At 26.2% G+C, this 25,998-nt stretch overlaps 1 pseudogene; it reads left to right on the top strand.

Moving 5' to 3' along the window:
- The window catches only part of LOC112591237, a 90,095-nt pseudogene that overhangs the window by 2,719 nt on the left and 61,378 nt on the right, over positions 1-25,998 (top strand).

Here is a 25,998-nt window from a genome sequence, read left to right as displayed (position 1 = left end):
ATGTCATAAAAAATATTTATGAAACGTATGTATAATGTTTAAAATAAGTATAATTTAAAATTTAAAATTTAAGCATTTAAAAAAAAATTTTATTTAAAACTCACACCTCATCAATCAAATATTATTGTATTAGATTGTTCTTAATGAATTATCAATATTTTTTATAATTACACAAGCCTATGAGATTAAAATACAATGCTATGCATTTATTTAAAACATTATATAAAAAAAAAAAACTCAAATTTCTACTACATTAAAATAAAAATGTATAGTATATTTTAAGTGATAATGTAACTTTTTATGTTTTAATATAGGTATCTACTTAATTATTTTCTATATTATATTTTATAACATTATAATCTATTGATTACATTTTTAAACCTTACACAAAAACAATTTTCTTTCTATATTTTCAAGTATGAAAATTATTCTTTTTTTATAATTCATTATACTATAATAGGAATACGTGTATTTATTTGTATTAGTTGCATTGTATAGGTAGGTCATAAATAATATTATTTTATACTATTTAATTGTTTTATTTATCTAGTATTTAAATTAATTGTTACTATATTCTAATTTCGTACCTTAATCTAAATTTTCAAACATTTTATATTAAAAAAAAAAAAATTTTAACTCCAAAATACATTCTTGATAATAGTACTAAAAATCACATACTTCGTAAAAAATTGACATTTTTAGTATGATATGATTTACTCTACCTATTAGCATACACAATTAATTAAATTAACCTTATAATAATGAGTAAATAAAATAAAAAGAGCATTCCACGTTAAAATCAGTGAAAAATTTTCAAGCCCAGATAAAAACCTACTTTAAGAAAACTTTTAAAAAAACCTCAGAAATCCAGCAGATAAGAGTATTATAAATTTAATGTATTATATGTATTATTGTATTTTTATTGGAGTATTTTATATATTAAAATATATATGTTTTATAATATTTTAATATCATCTATAATTTCATACAACATAATAATATATAAATACATAAATTATGTTAAGATAGCTTTTCTAGTTCATGAAATTTTAATTATCTCATATCGTGAAATATAAAGATAAAAAGCATTATATATCCTAGTTTTAATATGTATTTTAAATTATAATATGCTAGACTAACCCAAAAACCTTTACGAATAATGAATGGTTCATAGATATTTACAAAATCATGTTTCATATCTATAAAAGCGCTTATTTAAGAAATATTAATTGTCGTGTGGAGATTTTCTAATTAAAATTGAACCAAAGTTGAATAAGCTGTCAAACTTGCCGAACAAACTGCCATCATCACATTAATTAACTTTTAAAACCAAGAAATGAAAAAGAAAATGTATTTTTCTTATAGTGTTATTATTATCTGTGACACTATTTTAGTTAGTTAAATTAATATATTGCATTATCTTTCCCTGTGATCTATAATAATCTTTCTTTTTAAATTTCTCAATAAATTTAATTAATTATGATAAATTTAATGATTTGGTATTTGTAATGAATTGTGAATTATTTAAGTTTTTAATAAAATGTATAGCTTTTTTAAAATATTATGGTAAATGGTAATTTAATAACTTAAAGTTCAAAGTGAATGAAAGAAAATATAGTATAACAAGAAAAATAAATGTTCTAGTGTTTTAAGGCGTTATATTATATTAAGGTTTGAACTAAATTAAGTATACCGAAAACTAATATATGCATATTGATCTTTACTTATTAAAATGTCTGTAGTCAGTCAAGTAATAAATTAATATAAAAGCTACTGAAAAAATATGTAACATTATATTTTTAGTGTAGTTATGATGTAGTTTATACAGTGTGTTTCAAAATAATTCATCTAATTTTAATAGACTATGAATATTATTTTCTTGTAGTTTGTGGTAAACGAAGCATCAACCATCTGAATTATTAGGCTTATCAAGTTCTTTAGATTACCAATGGAAATTATTTTGTCATACAACAAGATGAGACACCACCACATTGGTCATTGGCCACTAGAATTCAGAAATGTCTTAACGATCAGCTATCACTACGATGAATTGAATACTGTAGTGATAATGACTCTACATTTTGTTTTTGGTAACCTCATTCAACAGACCTTATAATCTATGATTTTTTTTATTTGGAGTTACAGGCGCCATAAATGTTATTACAGTCCACATGCTTCAATAGGTTTATGAGGAATTTGAATATCACTTAGATGTGTGTCAAGTAAGGGAGGTCACATTGAAATGTATAAATATTATACCTAAAACTTAATGTTACTGACTAATTTGGTAAGACTTATCCTAACCTGATTATTCACATTTTACAATAAACATAAATTTTTGAAGTCGGATGAATCATTTTGAAAAACATTGTATATTACTTTCTATTTTATTTAATTGATTAAATTGTGTAAATTTACCTTAAGGTTGTTTATAAAAATCAAAGAAAAGTTTCTGTTGAATGTTTAATAGGTCTTAAGTGCATATACCCCAACAGTGTATTAAAAAAAAGAACAATTCCGAGAAGTAATTAGACAATTCGAAAATCAAACGATTATCCATAAAAAAAAAGATTCTGTTTGTACCTACTCTCAATATTTTTAAATAATTGCATAAAAAACTTAATGTAAAATGTTCTTGCATTTTAATTTTTAACGGACACACTTATAAGAATTTAACATGAATTGAACATTTTATACGTCATAAAATAAAACTATTTTATTAATATTGTTATTATTATTTTTTGTATAGTAGATATAATATTGAGCAAAAGAACAATACTATTATATAATTTTTTAACAGTTCAGTACGTACATATATAAATATTTATCTCACCTTTAAAAGTTTATTTTATTGAATTTATACACTTTGGATTATTTTGTTTATTTGGATACTTCAGCAGACGCTTGAAAAAGTTATGTTATCTACTCAATAGTAGGTATATGATGGTAGGTACTCTATAATTCAAACAATGTTTTTTGACACGCGTTAGCTTTTCATTTTTTTCCACAATTTTTTGTTAAAATATATGTACGCTGAGAGTGAACATGAAAATAATATTTTATAGGAAATAATAATAACTCACTACACAATTTTAAATTAAAGTTATTCTATTCAATAAAAAATTTATAGTTATTAATCTTCAAGTAAATTTGTACATATAAATTTTATTCTCAGTATTGTAAATATTTATACACAGAATATGAAGTATACTTTTATATTTACAATTTCTTTCAAAAAAATTTTAAATTGATTCACGATTACATAACAACTTTGTAAAGCAGACTTTGTACAAATATTTGTATTATCTTGTATAAACTGCAGTATATAATATCATTAATTAAACCTTATTAGGTAGGAACTAGTAGGTAATGAATAGGTATAAGAATTATTCAAAGTATGAAATTTTTATGCTAAAATATATTTGTAATAGAATATGTGACATGTGAATATTATTAATATGCTGCGACGCTGATGTACAGATGATTAAACTCATATGATGATTATTACAATTATACACTGAAAAACAAATTACATAAAATATTGATTAAAAAAAATTGTCATGTTAACGTTTACATATATATTTATTTCCTATAAAGATTTGTAAAATGTATTGGTATCGTATTTCATAGTTTTGTGTCGTATAAGCATTGAATTAAATTGAAATATTTGAAGTTGTTCGGTGCCAAAGTAGCTCCTACGGAGAAGCAGTCAGCTACGACTACTTACATCAATTTGGAATAGTAGATTTTACAAAAAACACATAAAATAACAAAAATGAATGCACCATAATAAATAAATGTATTGTGATAAATTATAAAAGAATATAATGTCATAGGTGAAGACGTTTCTTTAGGATAGCGTAATAATAATTATAATAATTAATAAAAAAAACCGTGTGATATGGGTAAACATAATCAATGGTTAATATCTCATAAGCAGTTTAATATCGACTGTAGGTGCAATAATGATGTCTTATACCAATTACTGTGGTGCTGTCTAGCAGAAGATATTAATAATCTTTATGACAGTGGTGGCACGAGTGAACCGAACAGCGCATTATGTATGTTACATAATGATAATAATATTATATTCTCAATTTAAGAAATTGTGACAATTTCTAATATAGTAAAGAAATAGTATCATTCCGTTGGAATTTTCATAATTTCTGTAGTTCATTACTTTATTAGGCGATGTAACTACACATTGCCTCTTTACACTTAATTTAAAATTGTAAGCTGAAAATACAAACAAATATCGTATTATCTATGTATATTTGGGGTATTCGTGTAAAAACACATTATTGCAACAAATAGAAAATATTATTGGCTGTATAGGAACTATAGTATAACTGAGAATTCTTGATGTAGACAACGCTCTTGGATCATCGATAAATACATTGCTACATTAGCGATTTTAACAGATAGTACTATAATGAGTTGATACAAATTACACAAGATTTATTACGCTGATATTTTTGTAGCGCCTTCATATTTAAACGCGTGTGATAGATTAATTATATATCTTTTTTGTAAATTGCAGGGATTGAAAGTGGATTTCTAAAACGTATGTTATTACATAAAATCGAAAATTAATTCTTACAAAGCAAAATTATTGAATCTATATATTGTTTTAAAATCTGCAAGTTACGCAGAAAAACCAATATCACCTCGAAAGGAAAACAAAATAAATAGTATTTTAAAGGTGTTTGGGTATTAAACTAGATGTGATTGTAAATCAAAATGCAAGAAAAACAAATGTAAAAAAAAAATAATAGTTTTTATATTATATTATATTATATTGAAAAAATATAATAATCTAATTCTCTATCTTAATACCGAAGATCGGAAGATGTAGTTTACAGTTTTCGTTATCAAAATATAATAATACTCTGACAAATATATTATATCAGTTATATTACAATACATTTAATCACCGCTTGACTTTTCTATTCTACGTCGATATGTGTTGCAGTAACAAATTTATACAAAGGAATTTGGATCATTTATCTTCTAAACCGGTACTGTGACAATAATAAATGACAATTATTATAACAAAATGGCGAAATGGAGCCCGGAGAAAATGGTCCGGTTGCCTCCCCCCTACTTATCTGAATGATCTTGCAGGTGACCTTAACGAAAAATCAACGAATGACGAATGATGATTAAACGTTGGGTGACTATAACAATAACGACATACCGCGTTGCAAGGGAATGCCAACGGGTTGCGACGGACTCACACCAAATCCGTAATGGCAACAAGCTGGAAAAACGATGACATAGACGACAGACCACATCATCTTATTAACTCGTGATAATATTAAGTTACAACAATTATTATTTTTAAATAAGTAAATTAATAATTACAAACATGTTATGAATTATACATAACTTATAAGTAATGAAGTATAGGTACATCTAGGTAGGCACTAAGTGTGTCGAAAAATATATCTGAAGTGATTGCGGGGCAAGAAAAAAGTATACATGACATAATATTTATTTAATACTCAATATTGGCAGCAAGAAGAGGTGTTTCTTAATATTGTGCCAAATATTTTGGACTATATTTTCAAAGTTTAAAAGTCAATTGTGACACCAAAAATCAAAAAATATAATATATTTTAACATGATTTTTAATGTTTTATTTATGATTTTCGACACAATTGATTCATAATGACTGTAAATAGGCACACATATAAATACAAATTTATCTTTATTATAACCTCGACAAATAACGATAGCGATCATTTTAGTATTATGAATCATAATAATATATTGCATTAATACAATATGATTATATATTTACGTATATTATATTAAATTAACTAAAAATTAATAAATATCACCTAAATTATTGTAATTATTTATATTATTATTATTATTATTTTTTTAATTAACACATTGGCGTATAATGCAATGATATAAATAAGTCTCAATTATTATGTTTATTCGAAAAATTAACACACGTGCGGCGTTCGGATCGTCTCCACGGCGACAGAGTCGCTGGCGGCGGTTTCGGCTAATCGTGGCCGGCGGTACGACCGAGCTTTTTCCCGCCTGTCATTCGGCCGCCACGCATTCCGCAAGTCAGTTACCGTCCCGCGATGGGCACGTTGCGCACCTGCCTTTGTACACTGATCTGGGTACACGGCCTCGTCGATGCAATAGGTCAGTACAAATATTATTAAACGCATTTAAAACGATTTTATATTATAATATTTCCTTTACGTGTAATAATAATATGTGTATCAGTTAGGGGTGGTCAATAATATGATACAATAGACAAATTTCAAAATATTTTTATTAATTTTTTCAAGTTTTGAAAATGAAATATTTGCAAAAAAAAATGTTTAATATTTTTAGCATTGAAACAAAAATATAAGACAAATTAGGTATAATATACTATAACGGTAAACAAAGAAATTATCTCTAACGCCTACTCGATGCACAATAATGGGTAGAACTTAGTCTCTCCGGGATAAAATGTTTTTTGTTATTTATTGATAAATTTTTACTTTTATTGAGTTTGAATAGACTGTGTACAAAACATATTATATATTGTCATATTAATATTTATGGTTATTTATCAATATTAGTTTTTGTCTTAAGTAGCTGATCCCTAACAAATATCAACACAAATTAGATGAAGTTAAATTAATTCATCAATAATATGATGAATATTCAATCATAGTAATAATAAATTTATTTTATGCTTGAATTTGTAAATGTATTATAAATAATAATCTAATGCTACTCACAATGAATATTTAACATTTGATAATAATAATAATTATTATTATTATTTATATAAAGGTAAATTTATTTTTATATTAACATTATTACATATATGGGAAAGAGGGGATGAAAGTTGTACTAAATTTATACTATAATATAACTGTAATGAAATACAATTAAACATAGATACCTACTCATAATATACTAATAACTGATATACTCATAATTATTCATGTATTTATTATCTATTAGTTTCATAGTTATAGATTCGGTACAAGAATAATATAATATTTAATTTAATTTAATTTTTATCTATACACTTATTCATTTATTCCATAGAATAAGGTGAATTTACTAGTATGAGCTATAAGTCATAAAATCCATCTTTTTGATCATCCGTGTTGGTTGTTTTAAATATATAAGATACTTATAATAAATTAGTACTAAATATTAATACTTCTAAATATTTGTATTATGATCTATGTGCACAATTTAATTATAGATCATAATATGAGTACAATGTACACATATATTTTAAGTAAAAGTATATGTAATAACAAGATTTCAGGTTGATTAGGTACTTTTACCTGTATACGATACGTATTTAGTATTTACTTTTCTTTTATGATAGTCTCCTTCAATCGACACGACGTGGACATTTTAATAAACGTGACCTTTTCCAATCAGCTAGAATTATTATCATGACTTACGAAATGAAGACTAGGACTTTTTTGACGATAATTTTATATATTGGATAATTTACAAGACATTCTTGTCCCTACTTTTTCCTTTAAAAATGAATATATTTAAATTTTTGATTTTTAGAATCATTATGCATACTTAATGACCATAGTTTAAAATACTAAACCTATTAAGGAGTATATTAATCTTTTATTAATACAATTTTTCTACTGTAAATTAAAAACAAATGATTTTTTAAATAAATTGCTTAATATCTTAATCATAATTTTAAACAATTGTTATTAAAATATATAATATTATGCTAAAGTTCGTGGTCTATGTAAATGGTTTTTACAGATCTATAAACTAAATGTAATATTATTTTAATCTATTACTTTTATGATCAGATAGTTTTCACAAAATATAAAATGTCGATAGATTAATATTAATTACTATAGTTTTTAAATCATCACAGTTACTTTAAACAAAATCTGCTTCAAAATATATTATCCTGAGTAGGTAAACTAAATTAAATAATTCGAAAACAATTCGTTTGAATTATTTTAACTTAGGTGTTTACAAATTTTCAAAAAAATCATCAATTTATTAAATTACAGTTGAAACTTAAAAAATACGATTTTCACTCGAAAAAGTTAATATCACCACAGTATACTTCTTTAAAGTTTTATAAAATCTAAGTATTTTAAAACCAGGTCATCAAGTGTACTTAATAATTACAAAAATCAGATTTTGAATACATTTATTAATTCATGAAAAAATGGGGTAAACATATGCTTAGTGGATTACTTTGTAAAATTGATCGATCGTCTCCTTTACAACTTGTGGAATATATCCGTCTGCCGTAAAATTATTGTAAATACTTTACACTTCCACATAATCAAAATTATCTATTCAAAATATTTTTACATCTTGTATTATTATTTTAGAACTATAAATACCTATAAATTATATACGTAATTTTACAATATTGATAAATGTCTACCAATATATTAATAAATAGTAAAGATATTTACTTATACATGTATAAGTTATATAATGTTATATATTTAGACGTTATTGATCAAAATTAGCAGATTCCTTACTGTTAAAAAAATTAACTGGTATTTTCATCACGACGAATACGTGGTATTGCGAAGGAGATTAATAAATAATAATTAAAGAAATCATTTAATATTTTTATCGCTAAAACGTAATACCGTCCAAACAGTCTGCCATTTAATCGGTTGTGTCAGACCGATATTACCGACATTGTTCCTCTCCTCTTTTCCTTTTAGTAAGTGTACAAAACCGTACGGATTATTAATTAACCGTACATGGAACACCAAAGAAAACCCTCGTGATTGTAGAAGTTGTAAAAAAACATCACTAATACACGTACTTGACTATATAATCGAATGCTTATAATTCGATATACCTATATTATAATATTACGGGTCTCGTTATCTCGACCATCAATTCAAATTACCTAAATATCCCATACTATACGTATGTATTGGTTGGGTTCATCTACATAATATATATAATATATATATACATATGCTTTAAATGAACCAATAACGGGCACGGTATGTGTTCAGCACACGCTATACTACGTAAAATATATAGAACTTCAATACAATATAAAAACTACCATGCGTGTGTACGCGTGTAGTTATTTCTGAAAAAAAAAATAAATAGGTAATCAAAGATTAAATTGAAATTGCATTGAAACGTGTTTGTGCCATGTGATGTACGTGTATCGGAAACGCATTATATATTATATATAGTTACAGGGCGATAGTAGACAGCTATCGCGTGGGAGATATTGAGAGGAGGTGCGAGAGAATGTATGGGTGAAAGGAGAAAAAAGTAAAACGGGCTTATATACGCAAATGGGTCAAAACAGTACGTCAAAGGCGAACATCTCTCAACATTATACGTCATGGGACTGACTTTCAATTCAAAAAGTTAATACATATTATATGGGATAAGGAAAAAGTGCCTTTTTCAAGGGTATAGCAGGGGCGATATCGAATTCTACTTTTTGATCACAAGACTTAATAACCAACTCGTATCTAGAGCGAGTGTTATATATATATATAAAGGAAATATAACCATAAAAACAAATTCGGCTTTAAAACATTTTCACATCAAACGAATCAACTACTGTTGTATATGACAACGTGTCGGTAAAAAAAGCAAATCAAACAAAATGTATTCCAATATTATTTACGGTATTTAGATACTTTAGCTATACGTACAAATACAAATAAAAATATTTGTAATTAAATCACTAAATTTTTAATATATGGTGCAGTATAAATAATTTTTTTTTATTTAAACACAAATTTAATTAGTGTACCTATAGATGTTAGGATGAAAGACGATAATTGATGAATTACATCATTCCCCGGTCAATGACGTCGTTTAGCAAAATGATTTAATTATGTAGGAAAATGATGTAAAAAAAACCACATTTTAAACTCAAATGTACATCTTTCACTGACTATTGAGGTCATTTACTAAAACTAACGATATATGATGATAAAAACTCAAATAATACATTGATTGTTTTAGTATAGGTACTATATATGATAATGATTTATTGTTGTTGGGTGATTCATTTTTTTCTTTTAGTTATACTTTTATTTAACCTAAAATAAATTGTTACTTCTCTTTTAACTGTTGATAATTATGTTGATTGCTGCTTTAAATTTATTCTGGTTCTTCATACAACTCGCTAGAATATACGCGTAGATACTATAACTAATAAACTAATATATTATTTCATGTTATTACTTTGGTTATTGATGTTATTGCAAGACTTCCGTTTATCTATCTATTTCCGTCATGATATTTTTAGCTAACGAAGCTTATTCGTGTACTTACACACTTATCACTGATTGCTCACGCCGACATAAGTTTATTGCACATCATTCTCCAACTTAACTGGGGAATGTCTAAATTTACAACATTTACTAATCTTTAAGTAAATTATATCATTTACCACGTTTACATCATTCACCGTAACATATATTTGACATTTCAAACAGTATAACAAGGAGTTTGTTAACATAAAAGCAATTTGTTTACCTGGTGTTCAAATTAAATTAGCAATACTTAAAATTTATTAAATTTATTAAAATAAACTAAATTTTATGTATCTAACTCGGGTGATATTATAATTCTTGTATAAAAATATTTATTTAGTATTTTAAAACTTAACTAAATGTTTATAAACTTAATTATATTATCAACTGCATATGAATTTGTATTTATAAATTCTTCAGCTCAAAACTAAATATTTATAATTTGATAATATTAATATTTTATGAATGAATTGTTTTTGTAAATTATGTCATCAAAACATAGTAGGATAATTTTGATTTTATGTATTTCTAAAAAAGTACCTTTAGTTATACCTATTATTCGTCTTAAAAATATAATAACTCAGAATTATTTTTATAGCAGTAATTTGTAAAAATTTTTAAGCATTAAAATATGATTTATTTATTGTTTGTTGTTTAAATTATTATTCATTAAAAAAAAAAAATGGTCAATTATTATATGCTTATTTTTACCATGGTTAAATTAATCTTTTTATAAACTGCATGAATTTTCCGAGTTGAATCACATTTGACTGTTGTAATTTTATGTATATGTTATACATTTTTATTTTAATCCATAAACACGCGAATTATGTTTAAAACATCTGTAGGTCGATCAAATACTGGTAACGCAGCAATTAACCTTCTATCGGTCGCGCAGGATAAATAATCTCCCAGCTTAAAAATAAACGTCGTTAGCAAAGTCCCAAGATAACAAACTTACCTAATATTTCATTTAGCTGTTGATAAGGTATTTATCTACATTTAATGGTCAAGCAGAACTCATTTTATTTAATCAGTTAGCGTAAACCGTTTGCTAAAGTCGATTGTGTCGTTTTTGGAAATTATTTACCCCGTGTGACCAATTATTGTAATTATTATTTTTTTTTTTTATACAACATGGAAGAATTAAAATATAGACGTATTCAACAAATGTTAGATGATACTAGTGATGAGAAAATCTGGGGTGATATTTCTAGTGATGAAAATGAAGATGCTGATCAATCACAAGTTTCAAATCACGATACAGACATGGGATAGTCGGGATACTCGGACGAAGATAATTATATTACACGCGATACTATTGAAATTTCTGATGAAAAAAGTTATTATGAATCTGATGATGATTTACCTTTGGTTATGCAATTTGTCAATTCGTATTATGGTAAAAATGGTACTAAATGGAGCCGTGAAAAACCACTTCAGATAAGACAAAAATGTGCACAAAATGTTGTTATTGAGAAATCAGGTGTAAAATAAACTGCGAGACAAGCAAAAACTATACCTAGTAGATCCGTGGCATGTTTTTTTTCCAAAATATATGCTAAACATCGGAGGTGTCAATGCTCAAATAATATATTAAGAAAACTGCCCATATAATAAAAAAGCACGTCTCGATTTTTTGAAATGTTTATCTCGAAAATTGATGATGGATCAGATGAAATATTGCTGCAATATCAAATCATTACCAAATTAAATAAAAACTAAAATGGTAATGAATATAGTTTACCTCATTGTTTTCACAGTAATATAATCGTCGAAGTCACCGTTAATACATTTATTTTAAATGAATATTTTTATTTATAATCACAATACTCTATATTTTTGAACTTTGCTCAAATTATAATTATGATTTGTAGTATTATTACGTTTTTGTTATACCAATTCTATGATATGATAAATATATGAGTAATTGCATTTTTTTTTTATTTTTTGAACAATTATCAGATTTACACTAATAACTAAATATGTAAAGGTATGTTGAATATTTTTTTAACATGCTTCTATTTTGTTTTAAGATTATGTTGACGTGTTTTAGATTCCCATTACTACGTGAATAATTTACTTACTTAACAGTTATCACATTAAAACGTAAATGAAATAACAAATAAATTAGAATTTCGATTGTATACCAAATTACAACATTAAGCTTTATAACTACGATTAATCATTACAAATTTAATGATAATAGTACGTGGAAGTACAAGTATATTATTGTAATTATTACAATTTAGATTACAAACTATATTCAACATTACCGTCAGCCATAATAACGTTTATCGTATTATATTAACTATTAACAGTGGATGTCAATTTATGTTTGAAAAGTATTTAATAAATACAGAATAAATGTTAAAATAGAGAGGTCTAAAGTTATGTTCTCAATACATTCATGCATATATGTATACAATATACGTAAAAAAAAAATTTATAATTTTTGATGATTGTTATTTATTATTTTTAATTTAACATTATTTGATAAATATTTCAAATCATAATATTATAGTTATGCAATTAAATTTAGTTTTAATGTTATTACAAATTACAGTAGTTTCTAACAAATAGTAAAAATGTAAAAAATATTCATTACCTACTGCAGCATATTTATACAAATTTTAAACATTTACGCCAGTTTTTATTTGACTCCAAAAAGTATAATGATTAATAATTGATAAAAAATAAGAGACTTGATGATTAATAAGTAATAACTGATTAACTTATAAATATAAACAATGTAATTCCTAAATTAAAACTATTAACATTGATAAATAATTTATTATCAGTTTTTTTTTATCACTAATTAATACTGATAATCTAAAAATATTAAGATTTCTATAAAAAAAATATATATATTTCTATAATTTTATTGAATCATTTTAAGAAAAGTGAATTGTTCAAATTTGAAATACTTCGAATTCAAAAATATTTCATAATAATGAAGGATCACATAAATCATTAATTTGCTTCTGGTCTTTATGCCAGTTTTTATTCTTTTGCAAATACGTTTTGGATTAACCATACCTAACCCTTATAATGATTTAAACTAATGTTCACCAAATGGCGGCCCGCATACGGTCCCCGAACAAATTTTTTCCGGCCCGTAAACAAAGAATAAATAACATATATTTAATAATATAATATGTTCTCATTATATCCAATTTTAAAATAATACCCGTAATATTTTAAAAATATGTATTTAAAATTTTGATGGCCCGCAAAAAAAATTCAGATTCCTAGTATGGCCCTTCAAAAATATTAATTGATGACCCCTGGTTTAAACAAAACGGTGAATAAATTATTTTAAATTTTGGAAATAGTTTTTTTAGTATAATTGTTAATAGTAAATGTAATATAAAGATTATATAAAAAAATTTTTATTACTTCAGAAATTTATCATCAATGAATTCGAACTTTATCTGAATCTATAATTTATATCATGATAAGAAAAATCAAATTTTGAAAGATAAATAAAATATTTCTGATTTTTCTCATAAATTGATATTGTTAATAAAAATAGAAAGTTTATGATGAGTGAAAATTTTTTAAAACTTTTAGTAGTTGTATACAAATAGGTATTTTACATTTTTCCAATATACCTATAATGCAATATTATTATAATATTTTATTTAAATGATTGGCCGAAATCCCATTTAATAGCTATAGGTACACTTGCTTACTGCCTGAGCGATGCATGGGTATTTTAGTACTTCTATACATTTAACGTATAAGTGTAGTTAAATATTATAATCGTTCGATTGCTGCTCTGAAATACACGATGAAAAGCATGATATAGGATTATCGTTTTCAAAATTTTGAGAGGAATTAAAAAAATATCTACTTATTTGATAGCAGGAATAATAAAAACTGCTCGTAAAAAAGTTACTTTTAGTTTTAAGAATTATCATTAAATATTTTAATAACTTCTCTATTTTTTTTTTTTTTTTTTTTTTTAACAAGTAAAAACGAGTTGGCACCTATATAGAAAATAGTATTAATATTTTTTTTTAAATTAATTATGATGTATTATGATGTAAAAAAATTTAGAAGATAATATAAGATAGGTAATAAGTTAATATTTAATTACCTACTTAAAATGTTCAACAAATATACCCATAGGCCATAGTTAATAAAAAAAAAATTAACTCAAAATTCGAAAAATGATTACTTTTATCATTGAAAATCTAAACTAAGTATCAAATATCTAAACCTAACAAAATGTCACTATTTATGTTATAAAAGTGTCTATCAATTGCATTAGATAAATAATCTGTAAAATTTAAGGATTGGTGTTTAAATATACACACCCTTAATATAACAAAAATGATGCCCTCGTGCAAAGAAATTGATATACAAGCTTATAATATTTGAATATTTCAAATCAGATGGTATTTACAAAATTTTGGTAGCCAGCACAGCAAAAAAAAAGTTAAAAATCATTTACTGTGCTTGGTGCTTACAATATAATAATAATTAATTTCGCGTAGATCGTCAAAAACGTGCTGCAGTTATTATAGATGCGGTTAGTACCTATACATAGAGACGACGAGGGTCCGCTGCCCCCACGGTAAGTCAACCAAATTCCTTTGGTGGGAAAATCAACGACAACGAATAAAGGGTTGGCGCAGCGTCTGCCGCTTTTATGCCCAATAGAACAATGAAATGTTTTCGTCGTATAGTTGCTAGGTGTCTATATACGTAATACAAGTGTATTGTGGTCGGGACATATCTTCTTGTACACACACGCACATTTCGCATACACATACATATTTTACACGTGCACAATAATACATAACCGTATATACCTGCCGCACGGGTACCTTACTGCACGAGGATAGAGGAATGTTGAACAATATATATACATAACACTTTGACTGTTAGGTGGCAACTAGCTATGCACGATGGAGTCGTGACGTTTTGTTTATACAATATGCGAGACACACCGCGTTTGCTATAAATATATGACATGTAATATAAGCTCATCGTCACGGCCGTCAAATTAACGGAGACCGCCTTTACTGAAAATCGAGCATGAATGAGATGATTTCCTGACGATTTTCGCGCTTCCACACACGCCGCTCGCCCATTATTATAATCATTATATTATTATATTACGTCGAGGTAACGTTATAATAATAGTAAGAACATATAATAATAACAATATAACGATGCGAGTATACAATATAAGTTACGATTAATAACCGTGTACGGTCGTGTTTTAGGCAAAACTTTGATTAAAGAGCAGAAAGCTTGTTAGCACGCTTCATCGCCACGCGGTTTTCCGCCGCCTCCAAAGACAACCTCCTCCCAATAGTAACTTTCTACTATTGCAGGCGGCAGTTTCATGCGCCATGAATTATTTATTTACCGTTTTATGGTTTACCCTTACACGGAACCGCTCGCACACACACACACGTATCGACATGATACTCTAGCCCATCCCATCCCATTTAACCGCTCGTCGTCTGAAGAAAAATCGTTCCACGTTGATTGGATTTTTAAGTTTAATACGCAATATTATCATAATATAATACATACAGGGTACTACAGTATTTGCAACAGTGCCTGTCTTCTACTAAATTACGATGTTGTTGGAAAATCGATTTGCTTTCATGTTTTACCAAGGGACAAAACATAAATTTTTCGGGTTGTCCACTTCTCTACCTAATATACGAGTATATTATTAACTACTTGTATATAAATATTCTTAAAATGTACTCTAATAATATGAAATAAATTCGTTATTGTGACTATAGCGGTATACCAACCAAGCTGAATCAAATATGTAGTATACATCTTGGGTTCATTTTTTAAATCATTAAATTACTGAAAAATGATATAACCGTATAACTGTAATATCGTGTAACCTGTAATATTTGAGCTGTATATGAGAAACCAAATAGGGTATGATACACCCTGTTCATGAGCTCACCACGATATTTACATATAATATACTTTAAGTTTCGATATGGAGGCGAGAATGTCCTGGTGTGGACGGTACGTGACCGGGATGAAAGGAGTGATTATGCGCGTGAAAAGGCAGCATGTATATTATACGTATAGTAAATAGTTAGTAATTACCTACTACGGAGATACAAGTTTAATGTGCACGAAAGTAGCTTGATTGACCCTTCCCAGGCCGTGACGCACAACGGGTGTAATTAAAAAGTTTTCGTACGTTAATGCGCTAAACGGCCGGTCACGGTGTATTTATGAACATATAGTCAACAATATTATACAATTCACGTGCAGGTGCACGTAGAATATGGTAAATGGTAATATATTATTATTTAATCATAAAATTACGTCGATTATCTGAAAAGATATTATGTATAATACACACGTCACATTAATAATTTAACAGATAGTGGGTGGAATTTTATGTTCTTACGTTTTTAAGTTATTACGTTATTTATCTTAAAATGTACCACTGAGGGAATACGTAGATTACATAACTGTAATACTATAGATATATGAAAAACGCTAAACTATTATGACTCACTTACCTGCTACAACATTAATTAATGTAAATTTAAAACTATTAGCGCAATGTATAATACAAAATAAATAATCGTTTCAATAAGCTTTTTTTTTTTTGATTTCATAAGTCGAAACTTGATGTGTAACGATATAATTATTTTTCGTGGATGAAATTAAGTTTATTGTCATTGCCATGAGTTTGACTTCGTAAAAAAAAAAAAAAAAACATATGACCCATGGGCAATGGTAATTTAGGTGCTTACAATAGATAACTAAGTACTTAATTTTGGCTGATGACAAGTTTTACATCGTAGCTTATGTTGAAGCAAAGCATTTTGCATAGACATATATTATTTTGCAATTTATGTATAATTATTTATGTGAGTATAATATTATATTCTAAAGAATTTTATCGTCATGCGTTTCCATTACAAAATTGTGCAATGATATTCTCATTTGCTGTCATTCATTTTATTGTTTACGTGAAATTTTATATTTCATTTACGTCATAATATCCTCTTGTTTAAAGTGATTAAAACACCTGCACCTTAAAATATAGTGTTATATGGAGTTATAATTTATAATTTTTTATAAAACATATAATAAATGTAATATAAGCACCATTCATGCACACAATATAAGTACACATTATTTAGTTTAATAAGTGGTTGTAGAATTTCTTGGAAAAAGAAGCACTTGTTAACGCTACTTAAAATGGGTGAAAAATTTAAGATAAATTCAAAATATCAATTTAGGCTGCGTCACGTGTGTGTAAAATATTATTTATAAATCACGACAAATAGCTCGAATATAATGTACCTAAATATATAAAATTATAACATTATAATTTAACACTAATAATATATATTAACGTATAAAATATTTTTATTCAAAAATTATATGTTTTTTTTTTTTTTTTTTTAGTTATTATGATTAAGAATATTATTTTTTTTTTCATTTAAAAATGTTAACGTGTCAACTATACATCAAATACTTAGTTTAAAATTAGTTTCTCAATTATCTTTGTTGGTATTCAAAAACTAATATGTTACATGCAAGCATCGGCATCAATGTAGTGATATTAAAAAAAAAAATAAAACATAATATCATTTTTTAAACTTTTAAGACTTTTACAATAATTTTAAATTATTAATTTAATATTTGAATACAAGTTAAAACACATAAATTAAATTATTGTAGTATAACTATCTGATAATCTCAGTATTTATTATTTTAAGTTATTTATGATGTCGTTGTATAGATAAAAGATTAGTCATTTATAGATACATTTAAAAAAAGGTCATTTGCAGGTATCAGAAATGTTGTGGTCCTATCGTATGAGTTATTTATTTTTCTTTAGTTTTCTTCTTTTCACTTTGAAATAAAAATCTTTCGGCTTACTACTAAGCTATTTAAAATATTTTCATTTAAAATTATTATGAATTTCAATTTTATATTAAAACTAATAAATTTATATTTCATTGATTCGTAATGATATTTGTATTTGCGTATTACAGAAGTTAAACTTGAAAAAAAAAATGTTGAATTTAATATAATATGAGAGTTAAAAATTTTTATAATCATTTTATTTACTTTAACTAATACAAAGTTGAATTCCATACATCAATTTAATTTAAAACAAATTTATTAAACTTTTTTCCGTTGGCTACAGTATCTTTTCTCTTTATATTCACTTATTATACATTATATTATTATTATTTAATAATAATACAGTCTACTGTATAGGTAAAATATCTAAAATAATAAATTTCATATACATACATATGATTAATAATAATTATAAATATTTTTTAAAAGTTTAAATAGCATGGAAATAGAAGGATAGAATTTCAGAAATTAACTATGTTAACTATATTGTTATTACAATTAGTTAATTATCATTATTATATTATAAGGTGAAGTCATAGAACAACCATATATTCTACTATTATTTTTTTACATTTTTAAATTGTCGTAATTTATGATTAATTAGGTACAATATGTATTTTCTTTTTTTTTTTTTTAATAAAAAAATGTAGTTATTTTTTTAGAGCGTATCGGAGGGACTAATTATTATAATATAATGTTTGGGTCCAGTTTTTTTTTTTAATTTTTTAACAGTTTACTTTCTATAATTCTAAGTAAGTCACAACAACAGTCAACTAAGGTAAAAACTGTAATTTTTAAAATAATACCTATTTAGTTATCTTTAAATAATTCAGATAAGTATTAATTAATTGAATAATGAGGTATCATCATGAAACGGTATACATTTATAATAAAAGGTAAGTATATTAAATAATCATATTCCTGTTGTGTCCATGTCCATTCGTAAATCGACACGTACCTTGTGGTAGTCACCAATACTGTTATCATTTGTTTCTATAACATTGTTTGAATTCATATAAGTTTCTGTATAGTTATTTGATATTATCGACTAAGAAAATAAATAGTATTTATTATTACTGTTTCACACATCTAACATATTGTATTATTTATAGATCATATAAGACTTACTACCTAGCAGATAATGATTTTCTCAATATTGATAGTTTAAGTAATGTGAATTTGAGTTGAAAATTAAACTTAGGATGTGCAATGTGCACATATATAACACTCAAAAATTATGTAGGCACATTTTAACCCATCTATATAGAAATTAGAAATACGTGGAAATATTATAATGTATAATTCTCGTAGAATATGTGTTTTTCCACTTGTTCGCCTTTTATTCTATACATATTTAATAATAAGTGACTGCTTTTACACGGGGCACTTAATCATTCATAAATAAATTAGCTGTTTAAACTAAGAATATTTTATCATTATTCTGCAGTTACATTTTATAAAGTAGTGACTCACAACTTGTGAGTATTGTCTATTACTAAAAAAAGAAGTTGAATATGACTGAAATTACTAGAAACTTATATTTTATTTTTATATTATAATTAAAAACAAATCAGATATTTGTAACTATTTTATACTATATAAATGGATAAAAGAGGGTGAGAGATTTCACCTAAACGCTATAAAATTTCAAAGCAATTTACACTCTGTATAAAAAGTGTTTAGTCTGCAAACGGCTAACGAGTCACATCGAGTATGTGGAAAATGTTATTTTTAACTCCCGTCTATGTATTTAAGGGTGAACGATAGAAAATGCGATCGTTGTAGAAAACTAGAAATTCGCGTGAGCACAGGATTTGACCGCGTAGTGGTTGTATGTTTCCGATTACCGAGATCAACAGAATTTATCATCTGCACGTGAAACTTGAGTGTCCTTTTGGCCTCTCGGAAATACACCATTACAAATTCATGGCACACCGCCACCGGTAGTATTTATCTCCATGTCCTCCGAGTGTTTCTATCTACGAAGAGGTACAGAAAAGAAGGATCGAGAGAGGATAATATGGGATGAGAATGATACGGTGGCAGAGTGATATAGATCAAGAGGACCTATATTTTATAGCGTGTAGGAAATGCGTACGTGTAAAATAATAATGCGGATTGAAAATTGACTATAGGTGACTCAAACTCGTGTGATTGAATTAGTGTTGGTATAGTATCTAATAAAAGTGACGTGAACTGATATTTATATTATTATGTGTTGCTATATCATTATACTGGTGCTACATTATAGTTATAGGTACCAAACGCAAGCACACCACTTGTATTTTCTACGATTTCTGTACGACTAATAAAATAGCAGTAATGTAACTACGATAACAACAACAAAAACAACAGCAATAATAATAATGTAATGATAGTAAGAGCAGAAAGAGAAAAAACAGGCCATGTACACCACAAACCAACTCACACCGCACTCACGTCGATAATAATTCTACGCGGATCATTTCGTCTAATGTGTCGTCCGCGGCAGAGTCTGCAACGAATGTGTTTTATGCGCCTAGAAAGACTGCTGTAGTGTACACTCGGCGTATTGGTCTTATTGAATTAAATCCGTCTCTGCAAAGGAAATGTCATGGCGACGGTGGCATCTCTACAGCCGCTGTTGCTATACTCGGGAAAATGCCGAACACGTAACCGATTCGACGTTTTTATGTCGGCTTTCTATACTGAGCGCATTTCCACCCTAACTCGTATTTTAAAACGCGTAGTCTTACTTTGGTATTTTTCCCCTCGAGCATCTAAGGGTGTATCTACCCTTTCATCATTCTTAACTCACTTACCCACACCGTCACTCCGCTATTTTTATATTTATCACGAATCTAACAGCCACCGCAGTCGCTGGCCATGCACCTAGGAGAAACATATTTTTTGATGTACAAATTCTGGATAGTTATGTGAATATATAATTTTGGAAATTTATCAAAGATAAAAATAACATTAACAAATAGATGAGATAGATTTAATTTACATGTTTTTATTTACTACAGTCTGAAACAAACCAATTGATTTTAAAAATTATTTAATGGCAGCTTATGTAAATAGATTAAATGTGTCTTAATTGAATAATACATTTTGGTCACAAATCACTAACCAAAGTTAAAACCACTTATATTAATTTAATTGTAAGTTAGATTAGGTAGTAAATATGTATGATGTAAAAAGTGTTCAAAAGTATTTATTCCAGTACCTCGACATACCATTATAAGAAAAATATAATATGCTTTAACTTAAAAAGATTTGTTATTTATTTTTTCACTATCTAATCAGTTGTGAACAAAAATTATTCTATCGTTTTCGTAAAATGTTAGTGGCTACGATTAATTTGAACAATTACTTTTTTTTTTTTAATTTAATTCTTATTAGTGTGTGTGTGTGTTTTTTTAAATGTTTTACATAAAAAAATAATTACTCAATATTAATGGACAATATTTTTTATGTTTTAATATGACTTCATCATTATGTGTCAATTACTAAAATATCAGTTTTTATTTGCTTGAATACACGTTATAGTAGTTAAAAATAAATCTTGTACAGACCTCTACGTTTTAAGTAATGCTCTATTCTATTCGTAACTATTTTATAGCTATCTAAATAATAAATACTGATACAATATTATAATATTATAAAGAAGTAAAAAGAGTGAATAAAATATTTCTAAAAATCTTTTCACAATACTTCTTTATTGATAATAACATTCATTAAATTCAAAAACATATATTTCAATAATAATTTAATTCAAATTGAATTTAACTATTCTAAGAATAAATTTATTTAATCAAAGTGGAAAATTTTTAAAATATAATATTCAGTTCAATGCTAGAGTCGTTAATAGCGTTCTGAACGAGATATGTATATTATCTAACATTATATTATACAGTCTATTTTATTATACAATTGTATTGCAAATAAACCAAGAAAGGTGCAATATTTTCCTTATATTTATTTTTTTTTCCAATTAACAATAATTGATTTGCATAATTGGCATCTCTGTACATGAATATAATAGTTTAAAACATTTTAGTTCAGTCAATTGTAACAATATAGCTTTCATACAACTATTTATTACACAATGTAAATATTGTATTCGTATATAACAATGTACCGCTTATTCATTAAGAACTAATAAGTCACATTCCATATATATTATGTTTTTTCTTGAGATGAATGGAAATTGTATTTAATTAATCATTTGCAATATTTTAAGACTGCGTGTCTATATGTTATACAATACAATTAATGTACCTACTTATATTATACATTTAAGAGTTATTGGAATCGATTTCGATTGATTTCGTGTTAATATTGGTCAACTTAATTATTTCTATTAACTTTTTTACGCAAAAAACAGCCTTTTTTTTTTTTAATATTCAGCGGTAATTTTTGTGTTTGTCTCATATATAACGCATTTTATAAAAAATATTCCTAAGACATTGTATTATTAGCGTTTCATCGCACGTTGTTGTGTAATATAATATAATAATCCTTTTACTTTCTCCCAAATATTAGTTGGCCAGCTCGTCAGAAAAATCTGGGATTCAAGAGCTGTTCTTTGCACGAGTTAAATAAAAAAAAAAAACAACCTAAAACTTTACTATTCGCATTTATCATTTCCCTATCATTTGTCAACACTGCAGTCGTCCCAAGAGCAGTTAACGCGTGTGCAGATTGAAAGCAACCTATCAAACGCTTGGACGATAAAAAAATAAATAAAAATAAAATAACGAAAAGTTTCTTCCGTTGGGTGAAAAATACTTTTAAAAGTTTTCCGGGAGATTTATGTCGATGTATTTATTTCGAAATCATGCGGGTCACAGGTCGGCAAGGTATAACGCACACCAGCTATTTTATTATATTAAAGGTATTGTTAATCATAATATCGTGTAATGGACTAAAGTATTTACACGACACACATGTTGTAATCATTATTCGTATAGTACCATTTATACTTATACATAAACGTAAGGGGTTTGGTTAATTCTCACATACAATTACATATATATATAAGTATTTACAGAAAAAAAAATTCCCCACATGTAAGTTTCTATACAGAGATAAAATTAAACACATGTAACATTATAAAAATATAAACTTAAAGTAAGTATTAAATAGGTATGCTATGCTATATAGGCTTATCTTTATCATCTATAATCTATGATACAAAATAGTACAATCAATTGCATTGAATTCATATTCGAATTTCTAATGTAAAAAATTGAATGAAAGACATATTCATGCAACATAAAAACAAAACAAAAATGTAATCTCACCAACTACATTTAAATCTTCAGTTAAAAATTTAAATAAAGTAGTTAAAAAATTTGTTTAAGTATCGAAATTTGACATTTGTGTATAAGATTATATTATTTTTTGGCTGTAAGATAAAATGAACATAATTCAATTTTTTATTTGTATAGAAATTTACATAAAAGTTTTTTTGGTGTAGAAAATTATGCTTAGGTATTCTTTGCCTGATATGTTTCGAGTGAAAATATAAACATTCGTTCAAACGTGTGATGAAATTTTTGTGGACAGAAGACGATATGCTTGTACCGCTTTTTAGAAGTCAGATTTTGTTTTTTTTTTTTTTGCCTAATGATTATCAAATCTTTTTTTAAATTTAATTTAATTTAAACAAAAGAATATTTACAATCTATTATAATAATTTAATTTATAGTAGTAAAGTTTTAAAACAAGTTTAAAAAAAATGATATTACTGCAACGACAAATAGAAATTCCAGAAATTTATTAATGTAAAAAATACAATAAAAGCACTCCATACCAAGAATTTTTGATTTTCAAGGCACAATATCATTATTGTTAGATTTATTCAATTAGACGATCATAACCACTTGACAGACAATAATAATTATTATGCATCATTACTCATTGTAGATTGTGCGATCGTTTCATTATTATACAGTTTTCTAAATATTCTGATAATATACGAAGCACATATATTTTTAGTATAATATAAATACACGAGTAGTCGTTGATGGCTGAGCGGAGTAGAAGAGGACGTTTCAATGGGAAATAAAAGGGTAAAACAATATTAAAACGTTGTGAAACGCGTGGTTTGTTGACTCAATAAATCAATGTTACTTAGCAGATTTTTCAATTTAACAAAAATGTTTATACGCCCTGTGCTGTTTAGATACTTATATATAGGTATATCAATAATACATTATTAAACATATCATAAATGCATTTACAAGCATCGGAGTAAAAGCCGGGAATGTTTTTCATGCGTCAAAGACTATGCGTTATTCGATACAACTGAAAGAAATTAATTTAAAACAAATTCAAACATGCAGACCGCACATCGAAATGATACTTTTGTAATACCTACGCTAACGAAACACGCCGTACAATGTATAACATGACATTTCGCTACAGTTATATACTACGCACCCTCTTGATTACAGTGGTGATTTTATGCTGTATTATATTGTTATACGATTTTTTTAAAGTTAAAAAAATATTTTGGATAAAACATGTTTTCCGAAAATTGAAAAAAAATTTAATAAAGTATTTAAAAAAATAAAAATCCATACAAAGCGCACACATTTAATATAAATACATTTTGATTATTTCACGTATTATTATTATAATAATTATTATAATATAATGATTTAACATTCGAATATATGGACATTAATTTAAAATGGCCAAGACAAAATTGTACGCTTGATGTAAATGATATAATTAATAAGTTAGTAATAGCAAATGTTATTTATTCATTTATATCTTATTTCTTACAGTAATTCTTTTTAAAACATTAGACGAAATTTAAAGATATATTTTCATCGAATTTAATGTTTCTTTTGAATGTATTTTTCGTTAAATCGTTTTATCTAAGGTAGTTTTAATTACCTTGAGCTTACAGAAGAAACTTCTTAAGGTACTATATTGAACCGACTGAGGTCACGGGTAGTGATGTTAATAAAAGTCAAAGAGGAATCTCGTTGGGTGGTTATTTTTTTTAAGAAAGTAAGTGCATTACGATTTAAGAAACACTGTAATAGTTCTTTATGTAGTTCAGAAACAACTGCATTCATACGATATAGAAAACTACCATCAGTCATAAAATACATTAATATTATTTACCTAATTTAATATGTACTACATATAAATAGATATTTCTGTGAAGTTCCATCACTAATTTAAAATAAAATGCTTTAAAGTATACCGTAGTTTCTTCGGAATATTATTGCTTTAAACGAATATCTGTATTTTTTATTCGGATTATGCGGGTATAATAACGTGATAGTTTTCTTAAATACTTTTGAAAATCTATATTAATTACAAGCACGCAGAATATATTAATAATAATTTAAACATAATATATTTATGTCTCTATAGTTCAAACGCGATATTAATTATTTATTTTATATAATATTTAATCATAAGAATATTGTAATTGAACTATGTATGTGATAATTTATTATTCTAAAACAATTTATACGTTATCATATACGAACGGATTGCGCGTGAGACGTCGAGATTTAATATGTACAATTGTACAAACCGTTTTGTATCGTCGTAAAGAAGCTGTGTGTTCAGAATTATTACGTTTGCTATTTGCGCATCAGTCACTTGCAGTAGTTGGCCATTGCGCTGTCTTTTACACCGTAATACCCATGGTTGACGTGCTTTAAGGTGATTAAACTATATATTGGAAGCTTGATTTGTGCAGAAAAGGTATACATTATTTGGTACAATGTCATTCTAAGAAACTGTTTTGAGCATTTTGTGGTTGAAACTTGAAACAGTATTTAGTAGATTACAGTTCGTCGAGTATCGACAAATTTAA

Source organism: Melanaphis sacchari, unplaced genomic scaffold (genome assembly GCF_002803265.2).
Source record: "Melanaphis sacchari strain LSU unplaced genomic scaffold, SCAv2.0 Contig12_pilon_pilon, whole genome shotgun sequence".
Taxonomy (NCBI): domain Eukaryota; kingdom Metazoa; phylum Arthropoda; class Insecta; order Hemiptera; family Aphididae; genus Melanaphis; species Melanaphis sacchari.
This window is presented reverse-complemented; position numbering and strand designations above follow the sequence as displayed.